The sequence below is a fragment of the Sciurus carolinensis genome, chromosome 7 (genome assembly GCF_902686445.1).
Source record: "Sciurus carolinensis chromosome 7, mSciCar1.2, whole genome shotgun sequence".
In the NCBI taxonomy this organism is placed as follows: Eukaryota; Metazoa; Chordata; class Mammalia; order Rodentia; family Sciuridae; genus Sciurus; species Sciurus carolinensis.
Genome location: NC_062219.1, coordinates 9513741 through 9529612, shown reverse-complemented (window position 1 = coordinate 9529612; position 15872 = coordinate 9513741).

The following is a 15872-nucleotide window of genomic DNA, read 5'->3' as shown; positions in this document are numbered from 1 at the left end:
GAGTGGGATAGCTGGGTCAAATGGTGGTTCCATTCCAAGCTTTCTGAGGAATCTCCATACTGCTTTCCAGAGTGGCTGCACTAATTTGCAACCCCACCAGCAATGTATGAGTGTTCCTTTTTCACCACATCCTCGCCAACACCTATTGTTGCTTGTGTTCTTGATAATCGCCATTCTAATTGGGGTGAGATGAAATCTTAGGGTAGTTTTGATTTGCATTTCCCTTATTACTAGGGATGTTGAACATTTTTTCATATATCTGTTGATTGCTTGTACATCTTCTTCTGTGAAGTGTCTGTTCATTTCCTTAGCCCATTTGTTGATTGGATTATTTGTATTCTTCGTGTAGAGTTTTTTGAGTTCTTTATAGATTCTGGAAATTAGTGCTCTATCTGAAGTATGGTTGGCAAAGATATTCTCCCACTCTGTAGGCTCTCTCTTCACATTGCTGATAGTTTCCTTTGCTGAGAGAAAGCTTTTTAGTTTGAATCTATCCCAGTTGTTGATTCTTGCTTTTATTTCTTGTGCTATGGGAGTCCTGTTAAGGAAGTCTGATCCTAAGCCAACAAGTTGAAGATTTGGACCTACTTTTTCTTCTATAAGATGCAGGGTCTCTGGTCTGATTCCGAGGTCCTTAATCCATTTTGAGTTTAGTTTTGTGTAGGGTGAGAGATAGGGGTTTAATTTCATTCTGTTGCATATGGTTTTCCAGTTTTCCCAGCACCATTTGTTGAAGAGGCTATCTTTTCTCCATTGCATATTTTTGGCCCCTTTGTCTAGTATGAGAAAATTGTATTTATTTGGGTTTGTGTCCATGTCCTCTATTCTGTACCATTGATCTACCTGTCTATTTTGGTACCAATACCATGCTGTTTTTGTTACTATTGCTTTGTAGTAGAGTTGAAGATCTGGTATTGCAATACCCCCTGCTTCGTTCTTGCTACTTAGGATTGCTTTAGCTATTCTAGGTTTTTTATTCTTCCAAATGAATTTCATAATTGCTTGCTCTATTTCTGCAAGGTACATCATTGGGATTTTAATTGGAATTGCATTGAATCTGAATAGCACTTTAGGTCGTATGGCCATTTTGACAATATTAATTCTGCCTATCCAGGAACATGGGAGATCTTTCCATCTTCTAAGGTTTTCTTTAATTTCTTTCTTTAGTGTTCTGTAGTTCTCATTGTAGAGATCTTTCACCTCTTTTGTGAGATTGATTCCCAAGTATTTTATTTTTTTCGATGCTATTGTGAATGGGGTAGTTTTCCTAATTTCTCTTTCTGAAGATTCATCACTTATGTGTAAAAATGCATTGGATTTATGAGCATTGATCTTGTAACCTGCTACTTTACTGAATTCACTTATGAGTTCTAAAAGTTTTCTGGTGGAATTTCCAGGTTCCTCTAAGTATATAATCATATCATCAGCAAACAGGGATAGTTTTGAGTTCTTCTTTTCCAATTCGTATCCCTTTAATTTCTTTGGTTTGTCTAATTGCTCTGGCTAGAGTCTCAAGGACGATGTTGAATAGAAGTGGTGAAAGAGGGCATCCCTGCCTTGTTCCAGTTTTTAGGGGGAACGCTTTCAGTTTTTCACCATTTAGAATGATATTGGCCATGGGCTTAGCGTAGATGGCCTTTATAATGTTAAGGAATGTTCCCACTACCCCAATTTTTTCTAGTGTTTTCAGCATGAAGGGATGCTGTATTTTATCGAATGCTTTTTCTGCATCTATTGAAATAATCATGTGATTCTTAACTTTAAGTCTGTTGATATGGTGAATGACATTTATTGATTTCCGAATGTTGAACTAACCTTGCATCCCTGGAATAAAACCCACTTGATCGTGGTGCACTATCTTTTTAATATATATTTGTGTGCGATTTGCTAAAATTTTGTTGAGAATTTTTGCGTCGATGTTCATTAAGGATATTGGTCTGAAATTTTCTTTCCTCGATGTGTCTCTGTCTGGTTTAGGTATCAGGGTGATATTGGCTTCAAAGAACGAGTTTGGGAGGGTTCCCTCCTCTTCTATTTCATGGAATACTTTGAGGAGTATTGGAATGAGCTCTTCTTTAAAGGTTTTGTAGAACTCGGCCGAGAGCCCATCTGGTCCCGGACTTTTCTTTGTTGGTAGGCTTTTGATGACCTCTTCTATTTCATTGCTTGAAATTGGTTTATTTAAGTTGTGTATATCCTCCTCGTTCAGTTTAGGTAATTCATATGTCTCTAGAAATTTGTTGATGTCTTCGAGGTTTTCTGTTTTGTTGGAGTATAGATTTTCAATTATTTTCAATAATTATGTTTTGTATTTCAGTGGTGTCTGTTGTGATGTTTCCTTGTTCATTCCGAATTTTAGTAATTTGAGTTTTCTCCCTCTTTCTCTTTGTTAGTGTGGCTAAGGGTTTATCAATTTTGTTTATTTTTTCAAAGAACCAACTGTTTATTTTGTTAATTTTTCCAATTGTTTCTTTTGTTTCAATTTCGTTGATTTCGGCTCTGATTTTTAACTATTTCCTGTCTTCTACTACTTTTGGTATTGGTCTGCTCTTCTTTTTCTAGGGCTTTGAGCTGTAGTGTTAAGTCGTTTATTTGTTGATTTCTACTTCTTTTTTTGAATGCGCCCCATGAAATAAAACTTCCTCTAAGTACTGCTTTCATAGTGTCCCAGAGATTTTGATATGATGTGTCTTTGTTCTCGTTTACTTCTAAGAATTTTTTTATTTCCCTCCTGATGTCTTCTGTTATCCATTCATCATATAATAGTGTATTATTTAATCTCCAGGTATTGGAGAAGTTTCTGTTTTTTATTCTGTCATTTATTTCTAATTTCAATCCATTATGATCTGATAGAGTACAAGGTAGTATCTCTATCTTCTTGTATTTGCTAACAGTAGCTTTGTGGCATAAAATATGGTCTATTTTAGAGAAGGATCCATGTGCTGCTGAGAAGAAAGTGTATTTGTTCTTTGTTGGATGGTATATTCTATATATGTCCGTTAAGTCTAAATTGTTGATTGTGTTATTGAGATCTATGGTTTCTTTATTCAATTTTTGTTTGGACGATCTATCCAGTGGTGAGAGAGGTGTGTTAAAATCGCCTAGTATTATTGTGTTGTGGTCTATTTGATTTCTGGAATTGAGAAGGATTTGTTTGACGTACGTGGATGAGCCAATGTTCAGGGAATAGATATTTATGATTGTTATGTCTTGCTGATTTATGCTTCCCTTAAGCAGCATGTAATGTCCTTCTTTATCCCTTCTGACTAGTTTTGGCTTGAAGTCCACATTATCTGAAATGAGGATGGATACTCCTGCTTTTTTGCTGTGTCCGTGTGCATGGTATGTTTTTCCCCATCCTTTCACCTTTAGTCTATGGGTATCTCTTTCTATGAGATGAGTCTCTTGCAGGCAGCATATTGTTGGATTTTTCTTTTTAATCCAATCTGCCAGTCTATGTCTTTTGATTGATGAGTTCAGGCCATTAACATTCAGAGTTATTATTGTGATATGATTTGTATTCCCAGTCATTTGACTCATATTTGTTTTTTGACATGATTTGGTTTCTCCTTTATTTGGCTATTCCTTTAGGCTAGCGCCTCCTGTTGCTGATTTGCATCGTTGTTTTTCATCTCTTCCTCATGGAATATTTTGCTGAGAATGTTCTGTAATGCTGGCTTTCTTTTTGTAAATTCCTTTAGCTTTTGTTTATCATGGAAGGATCTTATTTCATCGTCAAATTTGAAGTTAAGTTTTGCTGGGTATAAGATTCTTGGTTGGCATCCATTTTCTTTCAGGGCTTGGTAAATGTTGTTCCAGGCCCTTCTAGCTTTTAGGGTCTGGATTGAAAAATCTGCTGATATTCTTATTGGTTTCCCTCTGAATGTAATTTGATTCTTTTCTCTCGTGGCCTTTAAAATTCTGTCTTTGTTTTGTATGTTAGGTATTTTCATAATAATGTACCTTGGTGTGGGTCTGTTGTAATTTTGTATATTTGGAGTTCTATAAGCCTCTTGTACTTGGTTTTCCATTTCATTCTTCAGATTTGGGAAATTTTCTGATATTATTTCATTGAATAGATTGTTCATTCCTCTGGTTTGTTTCTCTAAGCCTTCCTCAATCCCAATAATTCTTAAATTTGGCCTTTTCATGATATCCCATAATTCTTGTAGATTCTGTTCATGATTTCTTACCATCTTCTCTGTTTGGCCAACTTTGTTTTCAAGATTAAATAATTTGTCTTCAATGTCTGAGGTTCTGTCTTCCAGGTGTTCTATCCTATTGGTTATGCTTTCTATGGAGTTTTTAACTTGGTTTATTGTTTCCTTCATTTCAAGTATTTCAGTTTGTTTTTTTTTCAGTATGTCTAACTCTTTATTGAAATGATCTCTTGGTTCCCGTATTTGGTCTTTTAACTGTTAATTGGTGCGATCATTTAATGCCTGCATTTGCTCTTTCATCTCCTCCTTCAATGCCTGCATTTGCTCTTTCATCTCATTTGCTTCTCTGATTGTTTTAATTATGTACATTCTGAACTCCCTTTCTGACATTTCTTCTGCTGTGCTGTCATTGGGTTTTATTGATGTAGTATCTAGGTATGTTTGGGACATTTTCTTCCCTTGTTTTCTCATATTGGTCAGATGTCAGTGGGAATCTGAGATATTGCAGATTTCCTCTATTGGCTTATAGTGTCCCGGCAGATTTCCAGTGTATCACCTCCCAACCTTCAGTAGCCTGAAGTCTTGGAGGAACTTGATAATGCAGTGCTTCCGAAGAAAGCTGCCTCTAGCCCCCTACTGGTTCCAGGGCTTGGAACTGGCTCTATGCGGAAAGGCTCTCACTGGGGGCCTGCACCATGCAGCTGGCCATGTGGGAGGAGCCACCGCCGGAGTGTGGAAGGCTACCTGGGAAAGACTCTAGCTGCCCTGCCCTGCTCTGATAAGCCACCCCTATCTGTGCCTGCCGCCCAGGCCAAGTTTCGCCCAGTGGGGGAGACTCACCCCGTGACTCTATTTTTGTCCAAGTCTCTCAATGCCTCCCCTTCTTGAGTCCTGGGTTTTGGAGCAACTGGAGATGCAGTCACCCTCTAGGCCGACATCTTGGATCGCCCCGTGGAAAGAGCCTGTGGTCGGAGTGGGCAGAGCCGCCTGGAGAAGTCTCTGGCTGCCCTGCCCTGATCCCAGAGGCTGCTTGCGGATTGAAGCTCTCAGTTGGCTCGGGGACTTGTGGCTGGCTCTATGTAGAAAGGCTCTCACTGGGCGGTCTGTTCCGAGAACCTAGCCTTGAAAGGCGCCTCCCACCGCAGGGGTCCAGGCTGCTTGGGGAGGTCTCTGGCTGCCCTGTCCTGGTCCCTGAAGCCGCTTGCAGGCCGGAGCACGCCGCGCTGGCTCCGGGACTTGGAGCTTGTTCTGATCAGAAAGGCTCTCAGTAGGGGGCCTGCTCCAAGAACCTGGAGAAGCTGGCTGTGTGGGAGGGGCCCAGCGCCGGAGTGCGCAGGGCTGCCTGTGGAAGACTCTAGCTGCCCTGCCCTGCTCCCATAAGCCACCTCTATCTGGGCCTGCCACCCGGGCCGAGCTTTACCCAGTGGGCAGACTCACCCGTGGCTCTATTTTGGTCTGAGTCTCTCAATGCCTCCCCTTCTTAACTCCTGGGTTCTGGAGCGACTGGGGATGCAGTCCCCCTCTAGTCCGCCATCTTGGATCACCAACTTCGGGATTTATATACATTATTTAAACTTTTTTTATCAATTTTTTAAACATTTTCATTAATTTCAACTTTAATTTGTATCCTTTTTCTTTTTAACTTTGTTCTTTTCCTTATCTTAATTAAAAGCACTAGTTTCCATTTTTAGCCTTTCATACTTCACAATAAAGATATTTAAGTTTGTACATTTCCCCCTAATTACAGGCTATCAGCACCCTAAACATTTTGGCATGAATTGTTAAGATCCTTGTCATTGTTAGATTATAATTTTGCTTTTATTTTCTCTTTAGCCAAAGGATTTTTTAGTTGGCTATGTATATTCCAAGGTTGTCTGTGGTTTTGGTTTTTGTTACTGGCATTTTAAAGTTACTCATAATTCTACTGGAGTGTGACCTGAGAATATGAGCTAGCAATGCCATGTGCTTTTCAAAATTGTTTGTGGTCATGTGCAGGATTTTTTTGTTTGTTTGTTTGTTTTAAGTTTTTGAAACAGAGTCTCACTAAGTTGCCCAGGTTGGTCTTGAATTAGTGATCCTCCTGCCTCAGCCTGCTGATTACTGGCCTGCCACAGGATTGATTGATTGATAGATACCAGGGATTGAACCCAGGAGTGCTTAACCACAGAGCCACATCCCCAGACCTTTTTCATGTTTTATTTAGACACAGGGTCTCTCTGAGTTGCTTAGGGCCTTGCTAAGTTGCTGAGGCTGGCTTTGAATTCGTGATCCTCCTGCCTCAGCCGCCCAAGCGGCTGGAATTACAGGCATGCACCACTGCAAACAGCCACAAGATTTATTTATTTATTTTAAAGTTTTTAAAGTTGTAGATGGACACAATGCCATCATTTATTCTATTTTTTTAAAAAAATAATTCTGCAATCACATGTGACTCCTAAATATTTTCAACATTTTTCTAACATTTTCATAACTTTAATACTATGACTATATCTGATAATTTTAAAATTCATTTGCTATTTTTGCTAATATATTTAATTATAGGTTTTTTATATATTGACTGCATCAGCAACTTGCTGAGCTTTCAAAAAAATTCTAAAAATTTAACGTACTTTAATATACCTAATATATCACCAAGTATGAAAAACACCATTTACATACCATTACTCTTTTGTGTGTGTGGTGCCAGGTGTTGAACCCAGAGCCTTTCGTGTGTGAGGCAAGCACTCTACTGAGCTATATCCCCAGCTCATATATACCGTTACTCTTAAGGTTTCAATCATGATGAAGCATCTATTGTGACATGCAGTCCAATTATAGAGATGTTAAAATATTTCAAAATGTGTCTTGGAATTGATAAAATATGATGTGAGTTCTTTTGGATTTTTTCTTAAAGATCTGCGAACAATGACCCTGGCTTCTCCCTTCCTCATCCTGTGCCTTTGTATATGTCTGCCCTGCCTTCTGAGCTGGCTAGGACACTTAGCACACATTAAATGAACTTGTTGGTGGTAAGCATTCTTGTTATTCCTGTTCCTGAGGAGAGGTCATATTTTTGCCATCAAGTCTGACACTTAACGTTTTTTCTTCAGATATATTTTACTAGATTAAGGAAATGTTTTGTCTTGCCAAGTTTCATAAATGGTTGAATTTCATAAAATAATATTTCTGCATGTGCTCAAAAAATTGGTCTCCTCCTTCCAGATGCTACCATGGTGAGTTGCCACCTGCATCCCATGTAAATCCAACTTGGAACAGATGTCTGTGAAAACATTGCTTGTTCGTAGTTTTATTTAAGATTTTCATAACTGAGTTCCCAAGTGAGAATGGCTGATGACTTTCCCCTTTTTGTACTGTCATTACAGTTCTGGTATAAGTTAAGTACAGACTTTTCTATTAACTGCAACCTCCTTTATTAGAATGTCCTCCTACACTGTTGGTAGCACTCACCAGTAGAGTAGTTCCTTTGTGAAATTTTAAATCACTGATTCTGTTCCTTTAACAGTCATGCTTTCTACTTCACGTGCAGGTTGGATGCAATATGTTTCTTAGATTTTCCCATTTTATTTAAAACTTAATACTAGTCTAAGTATTTATAATATCATCTGATCTTCTGATGTATACATTACGCTGATATCCCCTTTTCATGCCTACAACTGGTAATTTGTGTCTGCCTTCTCTGATTTCTTACTAGAGGGTTGCTAGTGATATTTGTCTTTTTAAAGAATCAACTTCTAGCTTTGTCAAGACTTTCTTTAACCCATTTCCTTAATTTATATTCTTTTCAAATTCCTTCCATTTTTTTTTGGTTTTTACTTTTCTATCTTCTTGAGATGGGTGCTTAATTCTTTTGATCATATGGTCAAGTTTGAAAACAATGTGTATTCTCTATTCCCTGGATGCAGTACAGTGCTCTAGATATTCCAGGACAATTTTGCCCCCCCCCCTTTTTGGGGGGGTGTCCTGGTTCTATACCAATAAAAGTATTAAAATCTCCCGTGGTATCTATTTCTTCTGGTGGTTTTCTCCATTTTTGCATTACATAATTTTAGACTTAGCACTCACATTCATGCACAATTAAAAGCTACCACTTTTTTAGTGAATGTAATCTTTTATTACCACAGAAGGACCCTCATTTTCTCTAATAATTTTCTTGCCCTAAAGCATATTTTGTCTGATACAGTTATACCAGCTTTCAGTTACACCAGTTTTCAGTTTTCTCTTAGTATTTATATTTGGTATTTTCCATCCATAGTTTTAGCCTTTCTGTTCCCTCATGCTTTAGATGGGTATTTTATAAACAGCATACAATTGGGGTATTGTTTTTTTTAATCCAGCCTGATGTATATACCAGTATGTCAGCATTTTATGTGTACATGGTACTGGGAATTGAAACCATAGACTCATACATGGTTGGCAAATGCTTTACAACATAACATTATCTTTTTTTGGAGTACTGGGCATTGAACTCAGGGGCACTCAACCACTGAGCCACATCCACAGCCCTATTTTGTATTTTATTTCAGAGACAGGGTCTGAGTTGCTTAGTTCCTCACTTTCACTGAGGCTGGCTTTGAACTCGCAATCTCCTCCCTCAGCCTCCTGAACCACTGGGATTACAGGCATTTATAGGCATGTGCCACTGCACCCAGCTACGTTATCTTTTTTTTTTTTTTTGGTGCTGGGGATTGAACCCAGGGCCTTGTGCTTGCAAGGCAAGCACTCTACCAACTGAGCTCTATCCCCAGCCCCTATATTATCTTTTAATTGGGGGATTTAATCAATTTAACACTAATGTGATGTGTTTGAGTTTTAACTTAACCTTACTATTCTGTGCTGTTTTCAACAGCAGCAGTTTTGACAGTTGTTCCTGCAATTTTCCTGTGCTCCATATAGACATGTATTTTTATTTATTCTGTTTTGGATTTGTTAACATTTTGGATCTGTAGATTGCTGCCTTTCATCAGTCCTGTAAGCATTCCAACCATCAAATGCTGCTCCTGGGACATTCTTTTTTGTTCTTCTTCTGGCACTCTAAATAAGCAAATGGTAGTCTTTCTTTTTACTTGTGTACGTATTTAGCCTCTCTTCCATACTTCCCATCTTTAGTCTCTCTGTGCTATATTTTAGATAACTTTTCTGACCTCTCTTCCAGTTCACTAATTTCAACTATTTTTTCTTGTCTATAATCTGGTTTTGGTATTTTATAAAATCTAAGTCAGTAGTAGTTTCCTATTTCTCAAGGTATTTCAACATTTTCTTTTAAAAAAATGCATAGGAAGCATGGTTGTTTAATCATCTATCTAATAGTTTTGATATTTCCAGCATGTGTGTGTTTGGGGGCAGGTGTCTGCTCTGCTGTCCTCATTCATGGCATCTTATTTCTTATATAGCAGGTGATCTCTGTGATTATGGCATTTGAAAAACTATTTGATGGAATTCATTAAAGGCAGAGATGAATGTATCATCCGACTTTGATTCTATCAGACATGAGGGGACACAACCAGTCATGGATCCTCTTAATTCAAATTGTAGGCTTGAGATTCCCTGGGTCACTCAAGTCATGAACACAGGATGACTCCTCCTGAGCGTCCTTACTTTGTGTATGTAGCCCTTTGCAGTCCAGTGAATGTATGTCTGGGGTGATAAGATTTCCTTGACCATCCCTGAACTTTGACTACTGTTCCCGTTACCTGAGAAATTGGCAAAACCACAGCTCCATTTCTCAGTTTTTTTTTTTTTTTAACTCTACAAATCATCTCAGAGTGGCACCTTGTAAGGTAAGTTCGGTCAGTAATACAATTCCTGCTCTATGTTCCAAGTCATGTGCTAGAAGAAAGGCCTTTTAAAAATTGCCCACAGGGGCTGGGATTGTGGCTCAGTGGTAGAGCACTTGCCTAGCATGTGTGAGGCACTGGGTTCGATTCTTAGCACCACATATAAATAAATGAATAAAATAAAGGTCCATCAACATCTAAAAAATACTTTTTTAAAGAAATGCCCATAGGGTAAGTTTTTTGGTAATTGTCAGAATACAGGGGCCACCACATAAGCTTTTGCCTCAAGCAAAAGTAGTTTTGACTGCTTGTCTCTATGGGTTCTTGTATTTTCCTAGATTTTTATCAATCATTCCTGATTTCTTAGCTCTTTGATCAGTGAAAACCACTTCATCCTGATTACATAGTTTTCTTCACTAGAAAGTTAGAACTAAATTACCTAGCCTGCTATCACTGAAAGCAAAGTCCACTGTTAATATTTAAGATTCCTTTCCATGGGTATTTCAATTTATCTTTGCCTTTTTTAGATATATCATAGTTTATGCTGCAGTACCCAACCAACAAACACCGTGACTATGTATGAATTTTGACCTCTTTAGTGCCTTTTTTAAAGAATAAATTATGTATCAAAATAACAAATACTCATAAAAATTAAGCATTACACACAAGGAAAGTTAAGATCATCCAGAATCTACCCAGAAATAATCACTAATTTTAAAAGAAATCTTTGTGTATATGCATGATAAAATACCATGATTATTATAACATCATACTATATGTCATTCAATAGTACACATTTACTTGAAAAATAAGCTAAGGAGATGAAGCTAGAACTAATTGTTCCTCAAGTTCTTGCAGGCTTGAGCATATTCATCTATGACCTTTGCACTCATCTCAAGCCAACTTAGCTAGCACACAATTCTTTCTCTCCAATATTACCTTTTATTTATTTATTTATTTTTAGTTGTTGATGGACCTTTATTTTATTCATTTATTTATGTTGTGCTGAGAATTGAATTCAATGCCTCATACATGCTAGGCAAGCACTCTACCACTGAGCCACAACTCTGGTCTGCCAATGTTGTTGTTTCTAACAAGAAGGGGTTTGGGTTTTTAGGGTTTTTTTTTTTTTTTTTTTTTTTTTTTTGCATTTCATTTTTTAGTATAGTATTTTGATTATTTCCTCTCTTGATTTGATCAATATTTGAAAAAAAAAAAAAAAAAAGGTACAGTGGCACACATCTGTAACCCCAAAGACTTAGGAGAGTGAGACAGGGGAATTTCAAGTTTGATGCCAGCCTGGGCAACTCAGTGAGACCCTGTCTCAAAAGATAAGAAGGGTTGGGGATTTAGCTGTAGTGGTAAAGCACCCCTGGGTTCAATCCCTAGTACCACACACACACATACATCCAAAAGGCACATGGGTCCCTACTCCTTCATTTGTGTTGACAGTGCCTGTCCATTCACTTTACAGTTGAATATTTAGAGTTGAATGATTTCGTATGTATTATCTTCTAGTTACTCTGATCATTTTATTTTCCTTCTGCATCTATCATGGTTCTGCATTCATCAAGCCATTCCTCTATTAGTAGGATTTTCATCTGCCAATTTTTAAAATTTAGAACAGCATATTTATCTGTATTATGTGGGTTCCTTCTGACCTAATTGTATATACAAGGAATTTGATTTCTATCCCCACTCCCCTGCCTCTTTCTTCCACTCCCCCCTCTCCCTTTTCAAAATCTTCTACTCTAATGATCTTCCTTTCACACTATTACTTATTTTTTTTATTGTAAACAAATGGGATGCATGTTGTTTCTCTGTACATGGCGTAATCATAAATTTACATAGGATGTTTGATTCATTCTGTTATTTTTCCCTTCCCCCCACCCCTCCCACCCCTCTTTTCCCTCTATACAGTCCGTCCTTCCTCCATTCTTGCCCCCCTCCTAACCCTAACTCTAACCCTAACACTAACCCCTCCCACCCCCCATTATGTGTCATCATCCACTTATTAGTGATATCATTCGTCCTTTGGTTTTCTGAGATTGGCTTATCTCACTTAGCATGATATTCTCCAATTTCATCCATTTGCCTGCAAATGCCATAATTTTATCATTCTTTATGGCTGAGTAATATTCCATTGTATATATATACCACAGTTTCTTTATCCATTCATCAATTGAAGGACATCTACGTTGGTTCCACAACCTGGCTATTGTGAATTGAGCAGCTATGAACATTGATGTGGAGGTATCTCTGTAGTACGCTGATTTTAAGTCCTTTGGGTATAGACCAAGGAGTGGGATAGCTGGGTCAAATGGTGGTTCCATTCCAAGTTTTCTAAGGAATCTCCACACTGCTTTCCAGAGTGGCTGCACTAATTTGCAGTCCCACCAGCAATGTATGAATGTACCTTTCTCCCCTCATCCTCGCCAACACCTATTGTTGCCTATATTCTTGATAATCACCATTCTAATTGGGGTGAGATGGAATCTTAGGGTGGTTTTGATTTGCATTCTCTTATTACTAGAGATGTTGAACATTTTTCCATGTTTGTTGATTGCTTATTGTTTCCTTCATTTCAAGGATTTCTGTTTGTTTTTTTTCAATATCTCTAACTCTTTATTGAAATGATCGTTTGCTTCCTGTGTTTGCTCTTTTAACTGTTGATTGGTGTGATCATTCAATGCCTGCATTTGCTCTTTCATCTCATCTGAATGCCTGCATTTGCTCTTTCATCTCATCATTCAATGCCTGCATTTGCTCTTTCATCTCATCGTTTGCTTCTCTGATCATTTTAATTATGTACATTCTAAACTCCCTTTCTGTCATTTCTTCTTCCATGCTGTCATTGGATTTTATTGATGTAACATCTAATTTGTTTGGGGCATTTTCTTCCCTTCTTTTCTCATATTGTTCAGGTATCAGTGGACCACTAAGATATTGCAGATTTCCTCTACACTTATCATGTCCTTGAAGATATCTAGTATATCCCCTCTTAGCCTTCAGTAGCCTGAAGTCTTGGAGGAAGTTGATAATGCAGTGCTCCACAAGGAAGCTGCCTCTCTAGGTGTGGTGGCCTTCAGGTGGGGTATATTCCCTGCTAGTGGGCAGAGGTGCCTCCACTTGTTGACCAATGGTCATCCAAAGGGGAACTAGGCTGCGGGTTGAGGCAAGGCCTGTTTGGGACTGTGTCTCTGGTTTTACCGTCCTGGTAAAACCTCACCTGGCAGGGAAGACTCACCCGGTGGGGAAGTCTCGCTGGTCAGTTCCCCTCCTAGAGGTTCCCCTCAATCTACAACTACCGCCTGGGCTGGGCTGCCTTCCTCTGCAATGTTCCCAGGGGTCCAGACCTACCTCCTGGGTCTGGGAGCCTCACCCTTCGCAGACGAGTCTCCTTAGGCTGCCTCTCCTCAGAGAATCTGCCCGCAGTCCTGGAATCTTTGCTCCACCCCTAAGCGTGTCTCTGTGCGGCTCTTCCACCAAGAAGCCTCCTATGTCCTGGGACCCTGCTCTGCACCTAATCGCCTAGCTATGCGGCCCCTCCTCTGAGCAGCCACCTGGAGCCCCGTACAGTTGCTCCGAGTCCCAGCGACCGGTCACACACCTCTTCCTCCGGACAGCTGCCCGGCGTTCCGGTGCGGTCACTAGGAGTCCAGGCAACTCACTGCGCGCCTCCTCCCGTAGGCCTGGGCAGTCACTCCAAGTCCAAGTGACCCGCCCCGTTCCTCCTCCTCCTCCTCCAGGCAGCCCTCCGGGTGTTCAGGAGCGGTCGCTCTGAGTCCAAGTGACCCGCCGCATGCCTCTGGGCAGCCCCCAGTGTTCAGGAGCGGTCGCTTTGAGTCCAAACAACTCACCACTCGCCTCCTCCTCTGAGCAGCCGCCCGGAGCTCTGATGCAGTCACTCTGAGTCCAAGCAACCCGCCACGCTCGCGCTCCTCCTCTTCCTCCTCCGGGCAGCCCCCCGGTGTTCAGGAGTGGTTGCTCTGAATCCAAACAGCTCACCGCACAGCTCCTCCTCTGGGCAGCCGCCCGGAGCCCCAGTGGTTGCTCCGAGTCCAAGCGCTATGCTGAGCCGCCTCCTCTACGATGATCCCAGTTGTCCGAGTTCACTGCTCCAGCGGGGGGAGGGGTGTCTCGTTGGGCAACTCTACTTCACAAAGTTCCTTGCTTCCGGGACTACTGCCCCATCCAGGACGCCTCCCCAACGGGAGAGACTCACCCGGCTGCTTTGAGTTGGTCCCAAGTCTCTCAATATCTCTTCTTTTGAATCCTGAGTCCTGGAGCAACATGAAATGCAGCCACCCTCTAGTGTGCCATCTTGAAACCCCCCCATTACTTATTTTTGATTGGTACTTTTTATATATACATAAAGGAGATATTCTCTTTGGTACACTTGTATATGTATATAACACAACTGCTAAGATTCATTCCATATTTCTTTCCCTATTCCTCCCTCCCTTTTTACTTCTACTCTACTGATCTCTAAATCTTTGATTTCTGATCCCCTCCCTGACAGCCATTTTCCCCTTAATTTCTGTTTTAGTTTCCATATATGAGAAGGAATATTTGGTCCTTGATTTTCTGAGTCTAGTTTATTTAACGTAACATGATTTTCTCCATGTCTAGCCATTTATCAGTAAATGCAATCATTTCATCCCTCTTTATGGCTAAGTAACGCTCTGTTGTGTACAGATACATTTTCTTGATCCATTTACCTACTACTGATGGGCATCCTGGTTGATTTCATAATTTGGCTATTGTGAATTGTGCTTCTAGAAACACTGTAGTAATAGTATGCCAATTTTATCTTTTAGATAAATACCAAGGAGTGGGATAGCTGGGTCATCTGGTGATGTCATTATTAGTTTGAGGAATCTCCACACTGCTTTCCAAAGTGGTTGTTCTGATTTGCAGTTCTACCAACAATGTATGAGTGGGTCTTTCCCCCCACATCCTCAATAGCATCTTTTATTATTTGTATTCCTGATAATTGCCATTCTGACTGGAATGAGGTGAAATCTTAATGTAGTTTTGATTTGCATTTCCCTAATTGCCAGAAATATTAAACATTTTTTCACATATTTTTGGCCATTTGTGTTCCTTCTATTGAGAAATTTCTCGTAAGTTCTTTTGCTCATTTATTGATTAGGTTGTTTGTTTGTTTGTTTTTGGCACTGAGTGTTTTTTAGTTCTTTATGTATTCTGGATATTAACGCCATCAGACAATTAGCTGCCAGAGATTTTTCTCCCATTCTGTGGGCTCACTCTTCACTCGTTTCTTTTTCAGTGCAGAAGCTTTTTAATTTGATGGCATCCACTTGTTGATTCTTAGTTTTATTTCTTGAGCTTCAGGAGTCTTGTTGAGGAAGTCGGTGCCTATACCTATATAATGGAGTGTGACCCTATGTTTTCTTCTAGCAGTTGCAAAGTATCTGGTATAGGTCTTTGATGCATTTTTATTTGATTTTTGTGCAGCATAAAAAGGATCTGTTTTCATTTATTTACATATAGATATGCAGTTTTCTGAGCACCATTTGTTTAAAAGGCTGTCTTTTTCCCAACATGATTTTGGTACCTTTGTCAAGTGTCAAAAGACTGTATGCATGTAGCTTAGTCTCTGTGTCTTCTATTCCACTGTCTACTTTGATGCCAATTCCATGCTTTTTATCTTACTATGTAGCTCTGTGGTATAATTTGAGATCAGGTATTGTGATGCAGCTCCTGCATCACTTTTCTAATTCTGAATTGCTTTGGCTATTCTGGGTCTCTTGTTCTTCCAAATGAATTTAAGAATTGTTTTTTTCTAGTTCAGTGAAAAATGTCATTGGTATTTTGATGGGAATTGCATTGAATCTCTATATTGCCTTTCTAACAATATTAATTCTGCCTGTCCAAGAACATGGGAGGTCTTTCCATCTTCTGAGATCCTCTT